At 38.4% G+C, this 22,228-nt stretch overlaps 1 protein-coding gene and 1 long non-coding RNA gene across 5 annotated transcripts in view; one reads left to right on the forward strand and one right to left on the reverse strand.

Annotated features, from left to right (window-relative positions):
• The window catches only part of LOC121369296, a 94,253-nt gene extending 76,465 nt beyond the window's left edge, over window positions 1-17,788 (reverse strand). The window contains exon 1 of one of the 2 annotated variants that reach the window (XR_005957594.1): window positions 17,367-17,788. This is a non-coding gene — a long non-coding RNA (uncharacterized LOC121369296). Of the gene's footprint in view, window positions 1-7,205; window positions 7,379-17,366 lie in introns of those variants that run through there. The other variant, XR_005957592.1, reaches the window with a different exon arrangement.
• Window positions 1-22,228, forward strand: part of LOC121369295 (S-adenosylhomocysteine hydrolase-like protein 1) — a 199,568-nt gene that overhangs the window by 62,299 nt on the left and 115,041 nt on the right. The window lies entirely within an intron of this gene.

Raw genomic sequence — 22,228 nt, forward strand, 5'->3', positions numbered from 1 at the left:
AAAATGCCAGCTATGATTATACAGAGGCTAAGTCTTGGGGCTTATCGATGGTTGGTTCTGAGCTCTTGTCTCTGTACCAGTGTTGAGAATGGGAGCAATTTTATCATCGATTATAATGGGTCTGCACCAGCCGATCAACTTTCGATTACACAATCGGTTAGAATTACATGAACTCAAGAAGGATATGAATTATTGTAATTTTCTCTGTTATACACCCTACAAATGGCTAATTTTACCTTTATTAATTATTTAATAATTAAAAAAAATATATCATTTTTCTTTATGAAAACAAACCCCAACTCCAACATGTATTTACATCAGTTCTATCATCTGAACTGGAGGAACAATTACAGTTAAAATGTCCCCACACAATTGATTATGGATTTGTTATAATCAGTTATTACATCAATAGAGCCAGACCGCTCAGTTTTTGATTATATTCAGGGCTTCTAGATTATGGTAGCCCTACTCCAATGGCTAGTGATATTCAGTGTTAGGCTAGTAAATAACTACTATTGCCATGCCCAACGGCTAGTAAAAGAAAAGGGTCAAATCTTGCAGTTAAGTCTATTTTGTAAATATAAATATCCTGCCCCCACCCCAACCCATCAATGTTAGTGTTTTAAAGCTGTATCTCCCTCTTTAGGTGACATATCTGATTATTACTATTATTTAGTAAACTTATATCAACTTAAAGAAAAGTAGGGCTAGTGAATTTTTAATTGTGGCTGGTCAAATTTTTTTAAATCACTGATCCCATAGCTTGTGGATTTTATACAAATTCTAGAAGCCCTGTTATATTCAATCATTAGAATGTCACTACCCTGTACGGACTGGAGAACATGAGTATGTGTGTGTTGAGGAGAGCGTACTACTTTGTACTGACTGCAGAACATGAGTGCGTGTGTGTTGAGGAGAGCGTGCTACCCTGTACTGACTGGAGAACATGAGTGCGTGTGTGTCGAGGAGAGCGTGCTACCCTGTACTGACTGCAGAACATGAGTGCGTGCGTGTCGAGGAGAGCGTGCTACCCTGTACTGACTGCAGAACATGAGTGCGTGCGTGTCGAGGAGAGCGTGCTACCCTGTACTGACTGCAGAACATGAGTGCGTGCGTGTCGAGGAGAGCGTGCTACCCTGTACTGACTGCAGAACATGAGTGCGTGCGTGTCGAGGAGAGCGTGCTACCCTGTACTGACTGCAGAACATGAGTGCGTGCGTGTCGAGGAGAGCGTGCTACCCTGTACTGACTGCAGAACATGAGTGCGTGCGTGTCGAGGAGAGCGTGCTACCCTGTACTGACTGGAGAACATGAGTATGTGTGTGTCGAGGAGAGCGTGCTACTTGAAACCATCATCAAACAAACATCAACGTGAAAAACACATTGACCAGAATAATTAATTGCTCCCCTTACTTAGGTTATGGAGAACCATTTAAGATATATTACCATAGTGATGCCATATAAGTTCATATACTGAGAGGAGATAAACATTACCCTCGTTGAACTAGATATAGTTTAAGAGGAGTAATGGGTAGAGCTGGGAGACATACCGTATATACTGAGAGGAGATAAACATTACCCTCGTTGAACTAGATATAGTTTAAGAGGAGTAATGGGTAGAGCTAGGAGACATACCGTATATACTGAGAGGAGATAAACATTACCCTCGTTGAACTAGATATAGTTTAAGAGGAGTAATGGGTAGAGCTGGGAGACATACCGTATATACCGAGAGGAGATAAACATTACCCTCGTTGAACTAGATATAGTTTAAGAGGAGTAATGGGTAGAGCTAGGAGACATACCGTATATACCGAGAGGAGATAAACATTACCCTCGTTGAACTAGATATAGTTTAAGAGGAGTAATGGGTAGAGCTGGGAGACATACCGTATATACCGAGAGGAGATAAACATTACCCTCGTTGAACTAGATATAGTTTAAGAGGAGTAATGGGTAGAGCTGGGAGACATACCGTATATACTGAGAGGAGATAAACATTACCCTCGTTGAACTAGATATAGTTTAAGAGGAGTAATGGGTAGAGCTGGGAGACATACCGTATATACTGAGAAGAGATAAACATTACCCTCGTTGAACTAGATATAGTTTAAGAGGAGTAATGGGTAGAGCTGGGAGACATACCGTATATACTGAGAGGAGATAAACATTACCCTCGTTGAACTAGATATAGTTTAAGAGGAGTAATGGGTAGAGCTGGGAGACATACCGTATATACTGTTCGCTATCATGTCAATACCAATTTACTTTACCAAGCAAATTTCAAAATACCGAAATTTCAGTATTAAATAATGTTATCCGCCATTTAGTAAAGCACTAACAATATATCTGAAGAACGCAAAATAGCTGAAAAGAAGAGAAAGTGAGATGAGGGCCTTGTGTATGGAATTTAACTTTATTTAGATGAAATTAGTGGGTAGGACTTCACTCGGGCATGCATTTAAAGATGACTATACCAAAAATACCACTTGATATCGGTAATGGTATTGGTATTGATATCGGTATTGTATCAGTACCAAATACTGCACCGATACCAAGGTAAATTATCACAAAAATACCAATACCGATACCGAACCTGAAATTTCAATACTATACCCAGCTCTAGTAGTGGGGAGCAAGAGTGACAACTCCCCCTAAACGGTGAGGTCTGGTAGTAGGTTTGAGTCAGTATCCTTGTGTTAGCAGTGGACAGGCATGGAAATAAATTAAAATCAATGACTGTAATCAAGCAGTGGGCATTTTGTTACTTTTATTAATCAGGTTAAAAAAAGTAGTTGGGAAACAAAATGAGAGAAAGAGTGTGTTTTATGACTGTCAGGTGACTGCAAACAATATTTTATGTACGGTGTATTTTTTCCAAGTTTACCTTACTTTTCAAATGATTAAATCTTCCATCTTGTAAAAACTGCAGTGCTGTTGTGATGATTAGTTATAATCAAACATTGATCGTTGGGTTCTAGTGATCTGGTTATCAGTTTATACGTCCATAATTGATTATTGTGGAAAATGCTGACTGGACTTATTCCCGCGGTCAAGATGATAAAATACACATGTGGAGTCTGCAGTTGGTTTGAATTTGTTTTCATGTCTACATAAAGAAACAGATATATTGAAAGTAATTTGGTATTAAAATTAAAGTTGCCAAAATTTGTGGGGTCTTTTTTGTGTTAAATGTGTTAGTGTTGGTATAAATGAATTAATTAATGTTTGACGACACCACAACTCAAAAAATACACATCAGCTATTGGGTGTCAGGTGTTGGTATAAGTTCTCCTTCTAGCAGTAGCTAGTGGGAATTTCCCTATTAGCTCATAGGGTAGGAAGCTATTTTTGTGACATCATCACCTACATTGATTGTAAAATACCTTCGAAAATATGGGACCTGGGGCCTTATTGACTAAACTCTGGCAACTTTGCGATCTCGCAGTGCAGTGCTAAAAGACTTACAAAGGATGCTTTGTTGTCTAGCAGAGCCTAAGAGACCTTTGTGAAAGAGGCCCCTGATCTTTAAAACTGAGAGTCCATGGTTCGAATCCCCATAATGGCATTTGATTTAACTGTTACTTAAACATGACAATAGGTGCAAATAGTTTTACTAATTCAAATCAATCCTAAGTGTATTTATATTCTGACCAGAATGACCATATGTTTAACGTCAAATAGCCGATGATAAGATAAAAAAAATCAATGTGCTCTAGTGGCGTCATTAAATAGAACAAACTTTACTTCACTTTTTATATTCTGACCAATTGTATACAATTAATCAAAGGTTAATTGTCAGTTGGAAACTTAAAGTTTGTTTTGTTTATCGACACCACTAACACACATTGATTTATTAATCATCAGCTATTGGGCTTCAATCATCTGCTGAGTTTTCACACAGTCTTAGAGGATACTGGCTACATGTTTTTATTAACAGCAAGGGAGCTTTTATATGTACTTCCTACAGACGGACCAGTTTATGTACTTTCCTACAGACGGACCAGTTTATGTACTTCCTACAGACGGACCAGTTTATGTACTTTCCTACAGACGGACCAGTTTATGTACTTCCTACAGACGGACCAGTTTATGTACTTCCTACAGACGGACCAGTTTATGTACTTTCCTACAGACGGACCAGTTTATGTACTTCCTACAGACGGACCAGTTTATGTACTTTCCTACAGACGGACCAGTTTATGTACTTCCTACAGACGGACCAGTTTATGTACTTTCCTACAGACGGACCAGTTTATGTACTTTCCTACAGACGGACCAGTTTATGTACTTTCCTACAGACGGACCAGTTTATGTACTTTCCTACAGACGGACCAGTTTATGTACTTTCCTACAGACGGACCAGTTTATGTACTTCCTACAGACGGACCAGTTTATGTACTTTCCTACAGACGGACCAGTTTATGTACTTTCCTACAGACGGACCAGTTTATGTACTTTCCTACAGACGGACCAGTTTATGTACTTTCCTACAGACGGACCAGTTTATGTACTTCCTACAGACGGACCAGTTTATGTACTTTCCTACAGACGGACCAGTTTATGTACTTTCCTACAGACGGACCAGTTTATGTACTTTCCTACAGACGGACCAGTTTATGTACTTTCCTACAGACGGACCAGTTTATGTACTTTCCTACAGACGGACCAGTTTATGTACTTTCCTACAGATGGACCAGTTTATGTACTTCCTACAGACGGACCAGTTTATGTACTTTCCTACAGACGGACCAGTTTATGTACTTTCCTACAGACGGACCAGTTTATGTACTTTCCTACAGACGGACCAGTTTATGTACTTTCCTACAGACGGACCAGTTTATGTTTCCTACAGACGGACCAGTTTATGTACTTTCCTACAGACGGACCAGTTTATGTACTTCCTACAGACGGACCAGTTTATGTACTTTCCTACAGACGGACCAGTTTATGTACTTCCTACAGACGGACCAGTTTATGTACTTCCTACAGACGGACCAGTTTATGTACTTTCCTACAGACGGACCAGTTTATGTACTTCCTACAGACGGACCAGTTTATGTACTTCCCACAGACGGACCAGTTTATGTACTTCCCACAGACGTACTTTCCCACAGACGGACCAGTTTATGTACTTTCCCACAGACGGACCAGTTTATGTACTTTCCCACAGACGGACCAATTGTATAAAATATTTGAAAGTTGTCATTTGGTGCAAACCAATAAAACCAATGATTGATGATGAAATTCTATCCATTTCCCAAAACTAGAACAAACTGGCACAGAACTGCGCCAGACTTAACGAATTTAGAGTCCTATACATAGGTATTGATTGCAACCATTGTTTAATCTGAGCAGTCTCGCACTCATTGTTCATAAATCAACATCAGCCAGGGGTTTGATCTTTTCACACTCAAAGAAAGTTAGAAAAAAAATTAATATCAACTTTTTGAAATAATCTTTATGCATGTTGAGACCGTGAACTTGAAAGAGTCTAGTAGTGAATACACGGTGGATGAAATGGTAATTCCAGTTTCACAGCCATAGGCGGGGTATATTTTGTTGTTGCCAAGGTTATTATACACACTCTTTAATTTGAATTTTTTGCAATAAAAGTCCAAATAAAATATCCTTGAACAAATAATGAAGGAAATATTTCTTGACTTTTACAGTTATTTAGATTTCAGTAGAAATGTTCATGTAATAAAACTAGATTGTGAAAAAAAACATTCGAGGAAAACTATATGGTGGGACATACGTGTGGTGGGACATATGTGTACGTGTGGTGAGACATATGTGTACATGTGGTGGGACATATGTGTGCTGGGACATACGTGTGGTGGGACATACATGTACAGACAAACAAGGATGGAGACGAAACCTATAGTCCCCTCCAGCTGGACGGGTAATGGATGAAAAAAACACACCAAAAATCCAACAAAGCCTCCATAAATTCCCCCTCCAAGGAAGCAAGCAAAAAACAATAAAAGTTGTGACATGTTAATATAGCCGATATGTATTTTTATGCTAGGGTGTGTTAAACATTCATTCATTCATTCATTCATTTCATTCATTCATTCATTCATTTATTTACAACACATCCTATAAACGTTTAGTGTGAGTGGGATTTAGCTCAGTCGGTTGAATGCTCGCCTGAGGTGCTTGCATCGCAAGATCGAACCACCTCAGTGGATCCATTCAACTGATTGTGTTTTTTTCTTGTTCCAACCAGTGCACCATGACTGGTATATCAAAGGCCATTCTATGTGCTTTCCTGTGTGTGGGATGGTGCATATAAAAGATCCCTTGCTGCTATATACTAATGGAAAAATGTAGCAGTTTCCTTTCTAAGAATGTATGTCAGAATTAACAAATGTTTGATATCCAATAGCTGATGATTAATTAATCAATGTACTCTAGTGGTGTTGTTAAACAAAAGTTTAGTACACATGAGTTTGAGCTGCTGTTTGTAAGGAGTGTGCATCTTTCATTTTGTATGAAATTACTTTGAGCTTACATGTAAAATTAGAACTAAAACAAAAACAGTTTTGCCAAGTTATAGTCAAATATGAGGACATGACACTACGTACATGTTTTAATTTCCAATACAGACTATTTCAGTCTTAAAAAACGCACCAAGATTTAACTCTCTTGAATACTGACATACATGTAGTTTGTATGATTTTCTTTTGATTAGTGATGTAATTTGTTCGTTTTGCTGTATAGTGTACCGTACATACTAAAAACCATAAGAATGACATTACATACAATGTATTACGCATCCATGTTTTCAGATAAAATTTGGAACGTCTAGTTTAGGTATATTGTTAGACACTTTACAGTGCTGCCATGAAATCAAAAGTAGAAATAGCACATTTCACTCATTATTGTGAAGAATCAAAGCATACAGTAAAATAGACTTAAACCATACAGCTCATAGTTCATAATTTCATTATGAAGTTAACCTGTAACATCAAAGCAATACATTCATAAAGAAAAGTACAGATAATTTTACAAAGACTGATTAATGTTTCAGCAATACTTTTAAAACTAAACTGAACCAGTGTTTCAACTTCGACTGTTTCTGATTTTCTGAAAGGAATTAAAAAGTGAGCTACAAATGTACATGTACTGTTTTAACTTTTACCATTGGACTGCAGATATTGTCACACACACACATCACTCACATACAAAAAACAACTTACCCACATTGATACTTCTGTCGACAGCCCACCTGTGTGTGGAGGTACATGCGTGTGTACACTGCGTGTTAGAGCACGGGGTGATGACTGAATATACCACCAGTATTACGCACACATATTACACTCTCGCAGTGCAGTCTACATGATCTGCCAGGTCTACATGATCTGCCAGTCCGACTGGCTGTATACCACAATTTCTATAACAACACCAGTCTTTTCCTGTCAGAGAGAAAATAGCTCATCCGATTACCCTGGTCACTGTAGTCATTCAAGTCTACAGATCTATTAGATAACGAAGAATCGAAATTGTATAAAATTAACATTCACAGGCATGGTTTATTTTGATATTATTATTATTATTAATTTTTTTCTGGTTATGAACCCATTTATTTTTTATTGTCAGTATTAGTGTTTACAACCCAGTTGGTTACATTAGGTGATGTTACATAAACAACTTACTAGGTGATGTCTAGGATTACTTGTGTAATTTGCCCACTTTTGAGGTTGTGACATTTTATTTCTGAAAATTCAATGCATTGTGTCCAAATATATGTAGGTGTGTTCATACAGAAACCCCAAGCCAATCACAAAATTCCAGTCCATTAAAAATGTATCTTTCTCATCAGATAAACAGCAGGGACATTGTACCTGACTACAGATGTATTTTAAGTATTCACATGTGATCAGTTCTTATTGACCCGTATAATTATACAATGTAGAAATTGTGTAATACATGCATATACAAAGCCAGTCTTCTTTTAAGTAATGAATAACTTACGGTAATCTGTACAAATCTTCATGTATTATATACTCTTCAAAAAAAGAAACGCAAAAGGGTACAAATGGGTTATAACTCCGATTTTATGTTTCCTACCGGTTCATGCTTTGTGAATATAAGGTCATTGCATGTCCCAAACACATTCCCACGGTTACATTCGATAAAACACAGCTACTGTACAATAAAGTTCCAAAATGTGAATATTCGCAAAAACGCAGCCACGTGCAAACCATGTCACCACTGCACGTGCGTTGTCTGCACGTGCAACATGAACACCGGCAGTATAAAAGTGCAGGGTGTTCGCTTGCCTGGCCTCTGTATCTGGCCGACAGTTGACAATCCAGGAGAGAAACAATGCCATCGGCCGACTAGACGCAGGCGAATCCAGAACGGCCGTTGCCAGGGCATTCCATGTGTCCCCAAGCACCATCTCCAGACTGGGGGACCGTTACCAGCAACATGGATCAACACGTGACCTCCCTAGATCTGGTCGACCACGGGTCACTACCCCCGGGCAGGACTGCTACATCCGGGTACGCCACCTTCGGGAACGATTGACTACTGCCACCTCCACAGCCGCAGCAATACCAGGTTTGCGCAGGATATCCGACCAGACCGTACGGAACCGCCTACGTGAGGTAGGAATTCGTGCCAGACGTCCAGTTCGAGGTGTCATCTTAACACCACAACACCGTCGACTCCGACTGCAGTGGTGCCAGATTCATCGACAATGGCCTCAACTGCGATGGAGACAGGTGTGGTTCAGTGACGAGTCCCGATTTCTGCTCCGACGTCATGATGGAAGATGTCGCGTGTATAGGCGTCGTGGTGAACGTTATGCGGCAAACTGCGTGCAGGAAGTGGACAGATTCGGCGGGGGTAGTGTCATGGTGTGGGCAGCCATCTCAAACACTGGCAGAACTGACCTGGTCCACGTGCAGGGCAACCTGAATGCACAGGGCTACATTGACCAGATCCTCTGGCCACACATTGTTCCAGTTATGGCCAACGCCAGGCCTCACACAGCACGTCTCACAACGGCTTTCCTACAGAACAACAACATTAATGTCCTTCCTTGGCCATCGATATCACCGGATTTGAACCCAATTGAGCATCTATGGGACGAGTTGGACCGACGCCTCCGACAGCGACAACCACAGCCCGAGACCCTGCCCGAGCTGGCAGCAGCCTTGCAGGCCGAGTGGGCCACCATCCCCCGGGACGTCATCCGTACTCTGGTTGCTTCAATGGGCAGGCGGTGCCAGGCAGTTGTCAACATACGCGGAGGCCACACCCGGTATTGACTCCAGATGACCTTGACCTTGGTGGTGTGTCCTATCACTTACTCACAATGGACTAGAGTGAATTGTGAACAATCCTGCAACATTTGGTAATTATCGGACTCACCATTCAATAATTAAATCAATTCTCCAAATGTTACGACAATGTGGTTTTGCGTTTCTTCTTTTGAAGAGTATATATATTTATATTTGACTGCACTTCATCTCAAAACACTGTTAATCCACACATCGGATATGAATGCGTAACCACCGTTGCATTATATAATGTCATCAAGCAATGCTTTCTTGGTTTTTCACTTGGCTTGCATGCAGATCTATAAATACAAATCTACAGAATTACTCTTTGTTTTTCCAGCACGCAACATCCACATAGCAAAATACACAGCTCTGTTCTTTTATTAAAGTCTGGTTAAAGTCTGGTTAAAGTTTGATTAAAACTACCATCACAAGAATATTTTTATTTACCAGTTAAACTAAATCAATATGATTTTAAGTCAATATCCTATAAAAGAATAAGAAGGTTTTTAAACAAATTAATCATTGGCTATTAGATGTCAAACATCTTGAGATTCTGACACATAGTCAGCAGAGGAACCAGCTACATTTTCCTAACGCAGAAATTGATCTTTTATATGCACTTTCTCACAGACAGGAAAGCACATACCATGGCCTTTGACCAGTTGTGGTGCACTGGTTGGAACGAGAAAACCCCAATAAGTTGAATGAATCCTTTAGATGCAGTTGTTAAATTTAGGTCACATAAAAACACATTAACTCCCCATTAATGGTCTACCATTCACATTAACAGTTAAAAAGGTTTTGTTTTAGTGACACCACTAGAGCACATTGATTTATTATTCATCGGCTATTGGATGTCAAAGATTTGATAATTTTTACTATTGTCTTAGAGAGGAAACCCACTACATTTTGCCATTAGTAGCAAGGGATCTTTCATATGCACTCTCCTACAGACAGGACAGCACATACCACAACCTTTGATGCACTGGCACTGGCTGGAATGACAAAGGGCTGAATGGGGATTGATCCCAAACTGACAACGCTTCAAGCGAGCACTTTACCACTGGCTATGTCCCACCCCTCAAGTGTAACAATGTATAAACAAATCTTGTGGATGACTTTTTTGTGATGTATAAGGAAGTTGATTTTATACCTAGAATTGCATGTAGAAATAAAACACACTTGTAAATATTTCCATATCTACCCATTCCTAACCCATAAATATCATCTCTTGCATTTAGTACTAGCTTTTATATTTTATTCTTTCTTTTTTCTTGTTTGGACAAACCCAAACATATTTTAACATTATTAGTGGGAGTAGGGGTGGGGTTTGTTGGTTTTTGGTTGTTGTTGTTGTCACTTTACAATCCAGCACTTTGATACATGTTACTGTAATGGCATTAACATTCTTATTTAAGTACGTTTCCATGCATGTTCTTATAGTTCCTTTGTAAGATATATATATATTTTAGTTTTTTTGAAATGAGAATCTCACTACTCTGACATAACTGTCTGAATAAGACTGTTTTCGTTGGAATGCTACATCGAGATTGTTTTTCTTGGAAGACGTTCTTCCTCTGCGCATCCATCATACAGGTGTTTGCATCTGCATACCTGTGAGTGAGTGCCAGGTAATAATGAGCTTGTGTAGCTAGTCAGGTAGTGCAGCGTGCTCTTTGTTTATATCAGAAGGTAAATGGTAAAGATAGTTTGAGAATAGTCTGGGGCTGTACCCGGTACACTATCTGCTACTCTCATCATCATTGAAACGTGCAGACCTGTCTTCATTTCTGAATTATAGAAACTAGCAAAATGTAAGCCAGTTGTAAAGCACTTGTCTGATGCATGGTCAATCTAGGATCGATTCCCGATGTTGTAAAGCACTTGTCTGATGCATGGTCAGTCTAGGATCGATTCCTGATGGTGGGCCCATTGGGCTATTTCTAGTTCCAGCCAGTGTACCATGAAAGGCTGTGGTATGTGCTATCCTGTCTGTGGGATGGTGAATATAATAGATATGTTGCTACTAAAGGAAACATGTAGGGAGTTTTCTCTCTAAGATTAAATTACCAAATGTTTGATATCCAATAGCCGAAGATTAATAAATCAATGTGCTCTAGGTGGTGTCGTTGACAAAATAAACTTTAACACTAACTTTTCATTTCATTGTTACAGAAACATTAAAGGAACCATCCAAGACTTCTGTTTGTTCCCCCTCCCCACAATAAAATAAAGTCATCTTTTTTTTTAAAGCACTATCTTACCTTAACTTGTTTATTATTTAAATATAAAATATGCAGATAAATACATTTGGAATGACCTTTGGCTGAACTTTAAAAAAAAATTGTTTGGTAATTGGAAGAAATAATACATTTGTATGTACAAAATTACTTAGGACAAAAATGAATGCTGAGATACTACAAAATATGATGTCTGGAAATGGTTAAGAGATATTCATATTCCAAACAAGAAAATGTAAATAAATTTGATCATCCAAAAACCTTTAAAATGGCTACAAACTCAGTATAGTACTTAAATTTTAGTGTTATATGAAGTAACAAAAGACATTAATTTTAGTGTTATTCCAGTTCATATCTACATGTATGTACAAGGTAGAGTCCAAAAGATATAGAGGCTATTTCATGAGGTTTTTTCGAATACGATTTTTATGTCAACGAGTGATTTGTGAAAACCACATTTTCATGTATTGCGAAGCAATGAGTGAAAATATGGTTTTCACACATCACAAGTTGACATAAAAAATCGTATTCGGAAAAACACCATGAAATGGTCTATTTATTATATACAGATTTCCTCATTTTTGACAATATCTTTCACTTTTTGGTAATATCTTTCGCTTATCTTATTGAAAACACGTAACGTCATGATATATTTCTTCCTATGGAACTTTGCCAGAATATTTACTTGACCATAGACTTTTAAAAAGAAATTAACATTTATTTAACAATACTGCGGTGCAAACATACCTGACAACGCGATCCTCTACAAACTCCCACAAAAACAAAACGAGTCAAACGCCGTTAAATTCTTACACTTACACTCGATGACACTACATTGTGTCATCATTATGCAGCTTCGTATTCAATTCGTTTTAGATATTTGATCGTAATTGCACTTCGTATCCCTTTTTTATAGGTACAGTTGTTTAAATTACATTTTTTATTTTTTACATTCGGTCAGATGCATTGGCAATCATCAAATTTAAATACGACGAAACAAGACAAAGGGAGATAATTTAATCATGCACTTTTACAAAAAAGTAAATACGATTTCTATATTTTCACTGTAGCTAAAATACAGTGAAAATATGACTTTGTACCGGATATGACTTTTATGGTTTCCGTAGATCTATATATTTCATTGCTATGTATATAATAAATTTTGATATTTTTATTTATGATTACTGTTTATGCATATTAATGTTACACCGGGGTGAAAAACATTTATTTTAATCTTATGGAAATTATCAGTCAAAACTGGTAACATTTTAATGTTGAACTATTTCACCTTTTATAAAACTCATTGTACACCATTTAAAATGAAATGTTTTTTAAGGCTGATGAACATGAACCCAAATGACCCATTTTGAATGTGTGTAGACTATAATTTAGACACAGGTATGTGGAGATTTATCTCATCTGCTACCTGTCAGGTAACAAATTGACGTGCTGTATACTAATGTTTTTGTCTTGTTAATATTACTTGTACTGGAGCCAAGCTGGAAATGTTTTCCGAGTTTGGCATTCTGTGAATCTGCGTTCTCGAGCACTGTAAACATTACATCTGCCAGTTAACCTTGTTGTACTGCTAGTCAGGCATAAACTAGTAAACAGGAAAACACTGCAAGTTGTGTCTGTTTGGTTTTACAGTCACCTGTGCAGTGTGATATGGTTAGCTTGTAGTTAAATCTACCGACAGTACAACTGTTTTAAAAGGACACCTTTAGTAAGCAGCCATTAAAACAGACTTCACATTGATTTAGCTTAGTTGGTAGAGCACTCGCCTAAGGTGCTTTGGTTGTAGGATTGGACCTCCTTAGCAGGATTATTGACTGGTATATCTGGTGTGTGCTGTCCTATCTGTGTAGGATTGGACCTCCTTAGCAGGACTATTGACTGGTATATCTGGTGTGTGCTCTCCTATCTGTGTAGGATTGGACCTCCTTAGCAGGACTATTGACTGGTATATCTGGTGTGTGCTCTCCTATCTGTGTAGGATTGGACCTCCTTAGCAGGACTATTGACTGGTATATCTGGTGTGTGCTCTCCTATCTGTGTAGGATTGGACCTCCTTAGCAGGACTATTGACTGGTATATCTGGTGTGTGCTGTCCTATCTGTGTAGGATTGGACCTCCTTAGCAGGATTATTGACTGGTATATCTGGTGTGTGCTGTCCTATCTGTGTAGGATTGGACCTCCTTAGCAGGATTATTGACTGGTATATCTGGTGTGTGCTCTCCTATCTGTAGGATTGGACCTCCTTAGCAGGACTATTGACTGGTATATCTGGTGTGTGCTATCCTATCTGTGTAGGATTGGACCTCCTTAGCAGGATTATTGACTGGTATATCTGGTGTGTGCTCTCCTATCTGTGTAGGATTGGACCTCCTTAGCAGGACTATTGACTGGTATATCTGGTGTGTGCTCTCCTATCTGTGTAGGATTGGACCTCCTTAGCAGGACTATTGACTGGTATATCTGGTGTGTGCTCTCCTATCTGTGTAGGATTGGACCTCCTTAGCAGGATTATTGACTGGTATATCTGGTGTGTGCTGTCCTATCTGTGTAGGATTGGACCTCCTTAGCAGGACTATTGACTGGTATATCTGGTGTGTGCTGTCCTATCTGTGTAGGATTGGACCTCCTTAGCAGGACTATTGACTGGTATATCTGGTGTGTGCTGTCCTATCTGTGTAGGATTGGACCTCCTTAGCAGGACTATTGACTGGTATATCTGGTGTGTGCTCTCCTATCTGTGTAGGATTGGACCTCCTTAGCAGGACTATTGACTGGTATATCTGGTGTGTGCTCTCCTATCTGTGTAGGATTGGACCTCCTTAGCAGGACTATTGACTGGTATATCTGGTGTGTGCTCTCCTATCTGTGTAGGATTGGACCTCCTTAGCAGGACTATTGACTGGTATATCTGGTGTGTGCTCTCCTATCTGTGTAGGATTGGACCTCCTTAGCAGGACTATTGACTGGTATATCTGGTGTGTGCTGTCCTATCTGTGTAGGATTGGACCTCCTTAGCAGGACTATTGACTGGTATATCTGGTGTGTGCTGTCCTATCTGTGTAGGATTGGACCTCCTTAGCAGGACTATTGACTGGTATATCTGGTGTGTGCTGTCCTATCTGTGTAGGATTGGACCTCCTTAGCAGGATTATTGACTGGTATATCTGGTGTGTGCTCTCCTATCTCTGTAGGATTGGACCTCCTTAGCAGGACTATTGACTGGTATATCTGGTGTGTGCTCTCCTATCTGTGTAGGATTGGACCTCCTTAGCAGGACTATTGACTGGTATATCTGGTGTGTGCTATCCTATCTGTGTAGGATTGGACCTCCTTAGCAGGACTATTGACTGGTATATCAAATACTGTGGTGTGTGCTATCCTGTCTGTAGGATTGAACCACTTTAGCAGAACTATTGACTGGTATATCTGGTGTGTGCTATCCTATCTGTGTAGGATTGAACCACTTTAGCAGAACTATTGACTGGTATATCTGGTGTGTGCTATCCTATCTGTGTAGGATTGAACCACTTTAGCAGGACTATTGACTGGTATATCAAATAATGTGGTATGTGCTATCCTATCTGTGGAAAAGTGCATATGCAAGATCTTTCCCTGCTGATGGAAAAATGTAGCAGGTTTTGTCATCCAGTAGCCAATGATAAATTACTCAATGTGCTCTAGTGGTGTTGGTAAACAAAACAAATTTTAACTTACAACCATCATCAGCTCTTAGACTGGTATATGCTGGATTTTGTGTGTTTGTGTTCGTGGGCCCATTGGTTATTTCTTGTTCCAGCCAGTGCACTAAGACTGGTATATCAAAGGCTGTGGTATGTACTACTCTGTCTGTGAGATCCCTTGCTGCTAATCGAAAAGAGTAGCCCATGAAGTGGTGACAGCGGGTTTCCTTTCTCAATATCTGTGTGGTCCTTAACCATACGTCTGATGCCATATAAAACATTTCCTTCCTTGTGTGTTTGTTTATTATATGTAAGCCAATGAGAGCGTACTTGAACCTTAGTATACACCTATATATACTAGTATACATGTATATATAAAAGATGAGAGGATGCTATTGGTGGACTGACACTAGTGGACCATTTTGTTTTAATGGATGGACACAGTCCTTGAGTACATCTGGCCAATGTGATCCAAGTTGTTTAGATGTAACCGGTGAGTGCTGTCAGAAAATCAATGTGTTGGTACTATTTCCTGCTGGACGTGATAATCACCACTGTGATTTGGCCGTTGTGATGGCCGTTTAGCCAAGTACTGACTACACCGAGTTAAAACCAATATACCGTAATGAATTCAGCTCACAACATGCCAGGACTAAAATAATTCCCTTTCATTTAAACTTCTCATTAAATCGGATTCATGTTGGGTTCTATTTTTTCTTTCTTATAATTAGATACACCACTGTTTATGTCTCGGCCTTCGTGAAACACGCATCTCTGGGTATCCAGCACTGTTATGACTGAATAAGGGTCATTTTGATTATTAACTTGTGTAATCTTAGCAAATTCAGTTATAATCTTTGCAAAATATTTTAAAAAGGGAGGTAATTAAATTAATTAAATAAATTCATTTTAATTTCTAGTCAAGAGTAATGTATTGTCAGATTGCAAAACAATTATACTGAAGTTGGTGGAAAAGGTATAATTCTGAAAATACCTTTTTGTTTATTGCAGTAGAAATGCAAATGCTAATTTTAATAAGCATAAAGTTCAAATTTTTAATAAAGTTAATATATAGGTGGAAACCTGTGTATTATTATAGTTACATTTACAACCATGTAGTCTCAATTTTGAGCCCTTCAATCTCATGAAAGGTTTTTTAATGTTTATCTTTTGGGTTGCAGCAACTCAGTTTGTACAGTTTATTTGCATCAACAGATTAAAACAAGTGTGCTGATATCATTGATGACAACTGGAACTAAATGAGATAGACACACCTACAAGACAACTGTTGCACCATAACAGAAATTCTGTTTGAGAATGCTCTCAGGGCTTAATAAATAAAATATGTTGATGGAAAAAAATCTTAGTATAAAAAGGCTACTCAAAAAAAGGCAATGCTGTGAGTGCTATTGGAAGTTAAATTACACATTGACTTCTCACTACTGCTGATAACTTGGTGATTTGTGCCGACTTATGGCTAGATAATGAAAAGCGATCATCCATCCATTCTTTTGTCCTTTCCTACCATATCCATCCATCCATCCATCCACCACATCCAACCCACCCACCTTCCAGTCTGTACGTATGTATGTACGTACACACACACACACACACACACACACACACACACACACATGCATACATATTTGTATATTTAATGGTACATTATTATTAATTTATATTATTTCTAAATGATGTAGATACATTTATTTTTCAGCAATTCATTATTAATCAATAAGCATCCAAAAGTAATCAATAAGCATCCAAAAGTAATCAAAAAAGGAGAGAAATACCTCAATTTTCTAACCTACAATTATATGAAATGTTTGCACTTCTTAACGTAATTAATATTGATCGAATACTTTCCTACAAAGTTGTTTTCCAGCTTTCCCATTCAAATTGTATTTACCAACAGTCATGAAAACATTTATAAAAAGAGAAATATTAGTTTTCTTCATTAAAAAAACAAAAATGAAAACAAAATATTGAATACATTCAGCAATTGCTTTCAAACTAAAAATTCTAAACAAAACAAATAAAAAGCCCCAAACCAGAAAAAAAGAAGAAAAAAAAAAGAAGAAAAAAAACAGAAAGAAAGAAAAACAAGAAGAAACAAGAATGTACTAACCATATTCCATCTGTATTAGAGGTCCCACCGTGACACAGTATTGAACGATGGGAAATCCTTTATCCTGCACTTGTTCGAAGACATGACATAAAGTCGCTGCTAGTATAAAATGACCCGCCTCGATTGTGGCTTTTTGCGGCACCAAATATATTGCATTGATCTCCTGCCTGATCAGTTATAGTCCATTCCAGTAAACATCCGATAGGTGCCAATAACAACCCATTAGACTGCTGCACTACAGTAGAGAAGCTATTTCATACTATCAGTAGATTCTCTCTCTCTTTTAATGTTTCACAGTGAAATTGTCAAGCCTATTGATTAGGTGATAATTCTGTGTGGAAATGGTATTTCCAGAATGATTTAAAAAAAAAAAAAAAACCCAGAACCTGAGTGAATGTTCTTGTTCAAGAGAAGTTGTGGTTTGGGATTCAGAGTAGGAAGCAGCTGACAAATGTGTAATTCCTGTGACATCGCAGAATTCTGTCCTATCGATTCATTTGTATTTGCGACACATCAACTTTTTAAATTTATGTTTGGCAATGGCTTGTTTCAGATCACTGGGTGTCCATCCATACGTCTGGACACATATTGTGTGTGTGTGTGTGTGTGTGTGTGTGTGTGTGTGTGTGTGTGTGTGTGTAATACAGACACATAGTGTGTGTGTGTATAATACAGACACATTGTCTATGTGTGTGTATATAATACAGACAACATAGTGTGTGTGTAATACAGACACAGTATATATAATACAGATACATAGTGTGTATGTGTGTGTGTGTATATAATACAGACACATACTGTGTGTGTGTGTGTGTGTGTATAATACAGACACTGTGTGTGTGTGTGTAATACAGACACAGTATATATAATACAGATACATAGTGTGTATGTGTGTGTGTGTATATAATACAGACACATAATGTGTGTGTGTGTGTGTGTGTGTATAATACAGGCACAGTGTGTGTAATACAGACATATACTGTGTGTCTGTGTGTGCGTATAATACAGACAGTGTGTGTGTGTGTGTGTGTGTGTGTGTATGTGTAATACAGACACATAGTGTGTGTGTCTGTGTGTGTATATAATACAAATACATAGTGTGTGTGTGTGTATAATACAGACACATACTGTGTGTGTATAATACAGACACATAGTGTGTGTGTGTGTGTGTGTGTGTGTGTGTGTGTGTGTAATACAGACACATTGTGTGTGTGTGTGTATAATACAAATACAGTGTGTGTGTGTATATAATACAGACACATACTGTGTGTGTATAATACAGACACATAGTGTGTGTGTGTGTGTGTGTGTGTGTGTGTGTGTGTACATTTGTATAATACAGACACTGACTTGTGCCATATTGATTAGGTTTGTTAATGGTGTGTTGTATGTGACCGAGTTGGTCGATTATTTCAGCACTTCCATTAACGTAATGATTTGAGTTACAGCTCTTTCTTAACGGGACGTGCTGTTTGCTTTATTGTTTGCATACGTGTGTTTGTGTGTACACTTTTAAAAGTTATTTTTGTATCTGTAATAAATTACCAGGAATGTGATACCAAGGGTAGAAGTCTAAAATAAATAAATAGGTTTGATTTATCAATGTGCCTGACAAATAATAATCCTGAATAAAACAACAAATTCTTAGTTTGACTGCATAGTAAGCACAATACATAAACAGTAGAACCTCTCAAACCCAGACCCTCTGTAAACGGGAATTCCCTCAAACCCAGATGTTTTTCATGGCCCATTTTTTAAATATCTGTACATAAGAGAACCTCAAAACCGGATACCTCTTAAAACCGGACTTTTTACTTGGTCCTGAGGGTGTCCGGTTTAGAGGCGTTTCACTGCATGTAGAATACTATATATATAAGTGACTTGGGGAATAGCAGCACTAAAACTGTACTGCACACAATGTCTATTGTCTGGGCCATGGAACTGTGTTAGTTTCTACAGCTGATACTCACTTAAAACTGAAAACTAAACTGATATTTTAAAACACTAGCAGTTCAGATGATATCTGCAGTAGTCATCTTTGTATAAAACTATTTTATGCTATTCTTCTTCTTTTTTAATCCAACAAAAATCAGAAAAATTCATTAACCTATTCAAACTTGTATCTGTACACAATGCAGAGTCCAAGAGACATTTTGATCTAATGAATTACAGTCAGGCGTTTCATGTATAGGAGAGAAGTCACTCTCCAGAACACATCCTTCCTACTTCCTCTTCTTTAGGATATGATTCGGTCCTGAGGGACCCAATTAGCACGACAGATAGTGAACAGTGTCAACATTCCGCTGACAGGTGACCTTTTACAACAGATAGTAAACAGTGTCAACATTGCGCTGACAGGTGACCTTTTACCATGAAATGTATAAGTTTTCTAGTAAATATATTTTATGTTTATATTATATAACATGATACACACATGTCAGTTTTAAACAGTGTAATGTCATTCTGGTACAGAGGTGGGGTTTTTTTTTTTTTTTAATAAGGGTTATGACATTAAAAAACTTGATAATATTTTTTCATGAGTATGATACATGTAGATAAATAGAAGCTATTTCATGATCTGACATATCACTGACTAAAATAATGTATGATGCTGCCACTTTGAGCAAATGTTTTCATCCTTTTGGTGAAAACTGTATACCTTATTTTTATTAATTAAGTGAATACAGTGGACTGCTCATCAGTGCCACAAATGGGCAGGATAATATGCTCATCTTTGCAAGCACCTGGCATCATCACTGTGTCTACAGTGATTTTATTATGACTCAAAATCTTTTGAGCTTCATCTTGTGTAGAAATATGGCTTTCTCAAGCCAGATTAAAAGCTAGTCCAACCTTCTCCATATCAACAGCTAGTCCAACTTTCTCTATATCAACGGTTAGTCTGACCTTAACCAAATCAACAGCTAGTCCATCCTTCTCCACATCAACAGCTAGTCTAACTTTCTCTATATCAACAGCTAGTCTAACCTTCTCCACATCAACAGCTAGTCTAACCTTCTCCACATCAACAGCTAGTCCAGCCTCCACATCAACAGCTAGTCCAACCTTCTCCACATCAACAGCTAGTCCAACCTCCTCCACGTCAACAGCTAGTCCAACCTCCTCCACGTCAACAGCTAGTCCAACCTCCTCCACGTCAACAGCTAGTCCAACCTCCTCCACGTCAACAGCTAGTCCAACCTCCTCCACGTCAACAGCTAGTCCAACCTCCTCCACGTCAACAGCTAGTCCAACCTCCTCCACGTCAACAGCTAGTCCAACCTCCTCCACGTCAACAGCTAGTCCAACCTCCTCCACGTCAACAGCTAGTTCAACCTCCACGTCAACAGCTAGTCTAACCTCCTCCACGTCAACATCTGGTCTAACCTCCACATCAACAGCTAGTCTGACCTTCTCCACATCAACAGCTAGTCTGACCTTCTCCACATCAACAGCTAGTCTGACCTTCTCCACATCAACAGCTAGTCTGACCTTCTCCACATCAACAGCTAGTCTAACCTTCTCCACATCAACAGCTAGTCTAACCTTCTCCACATCAACAGCTAGTCTAACCTTCTCCACATCAATAGCTAGTCTGACCTCCACATCAACAGCTAGTCTGACCTCCTCCACATCAACAGCTAGTCTGACCTTCTCCACATCAACAGCTAGTCTAACCTTCTCCACATCAACAGCTAGTCTAACCTTCTCCACATCAACAGCTAGTCTAACCTTCTCCACATCAACAGCTAGTCTAACCTCCACATCAACAGCTAATCTAACCTTCTCCACATCAACAGCTAGTCTAACCTTCTCCACATCAACAGCTAGTCCAACCTTCCTGGAATCAACCGCTAATTCAACTTTTTAAAACAGCTGCTTCACAGTCACATAATCTAAAATGGCAGCTTTACTACTGTAGCAATTCTTCCAATATAAAAGACACTGATCTGTACTAACTGGCTATATTCAATAAGCTTAATAGGCCATTGTTTGATACTGAATTAGCTGCTATCACAAGATATTGCTGTGGGGCTGGCCTCTGTTATTACTATATTAGTCCACTGATGACATTTAATTTAATTTGTCACAAGGAATGGGAAATTGACTTTGGGCTTTAGACCTCACTGATTAAAGAGATCTAACACTGGCTGCCCTTTGCATGTAGATTTTAAATAAAATACTAAAGGATTAAATATCAATATTAAATTTGGAAATATCTTAAGTGGCTCTTCATAATCTACATATACGTTAGGGTAGCAATTAATCATTCCTCTTAATTGTTTTCGGGGCAACTTCTGGCAGTTTTACTTATTGAACATCAAAGTTTTGTTTTGTTTAACGACACCAGTAGAGCACATTGATTTATTGATGATCGGCTGTTGGATATCAAACATATGATAATGTTGACATATAGTCTTGGAGAGAAACCTGCTACATTTTTCCATTAGTAGCAAGGGATCTTTTATGTGCACCATCCCACAGACAGGATAGTACATACCACAGCCTTTGATATACCAGTTGTAGTGTGTCCTGGAAAAATGTAGGGCAGTGGTATGAAACAAAACACTGACTGTACCATGACACCTGTAGATAATTAATCCTTGGGGTTAGTGATGTGAAAATTACAGATGGAATTTAAACTGTCTTGTGACACGACTGGGTCAGTTGTGATGTTTTTTTCTTGTTAAATACACAGAAGAGATGGCCCTATTTGTTTGGTTACCCCTAAACCCAGGAATGTCTGGATGATTAAGCAGGACACCATTCCTTACCCGGTTAGAAAAACAGATTACCATGCAAGTTTGTCACCTTGTTTGTAGGACACATATTATGTTAATTTAAATAATAGTGTCACATAC

This window comes from Gigantopelta aegis, chromosome 3, assembly GCF_016097555.1.
Source record: "Gigantopelta aegis isolate Gae_Host chromosome 3, Gae_host_genome, whole genome shotgun sequence".
Taxonomy (NCBI): domain Eukaryota; kingdom Metazoa; phylum Mollusca; class Gastropoda; order Neomphalida; family Peltospiridae; genus Gigantopelta; species Gigantopelta aegis.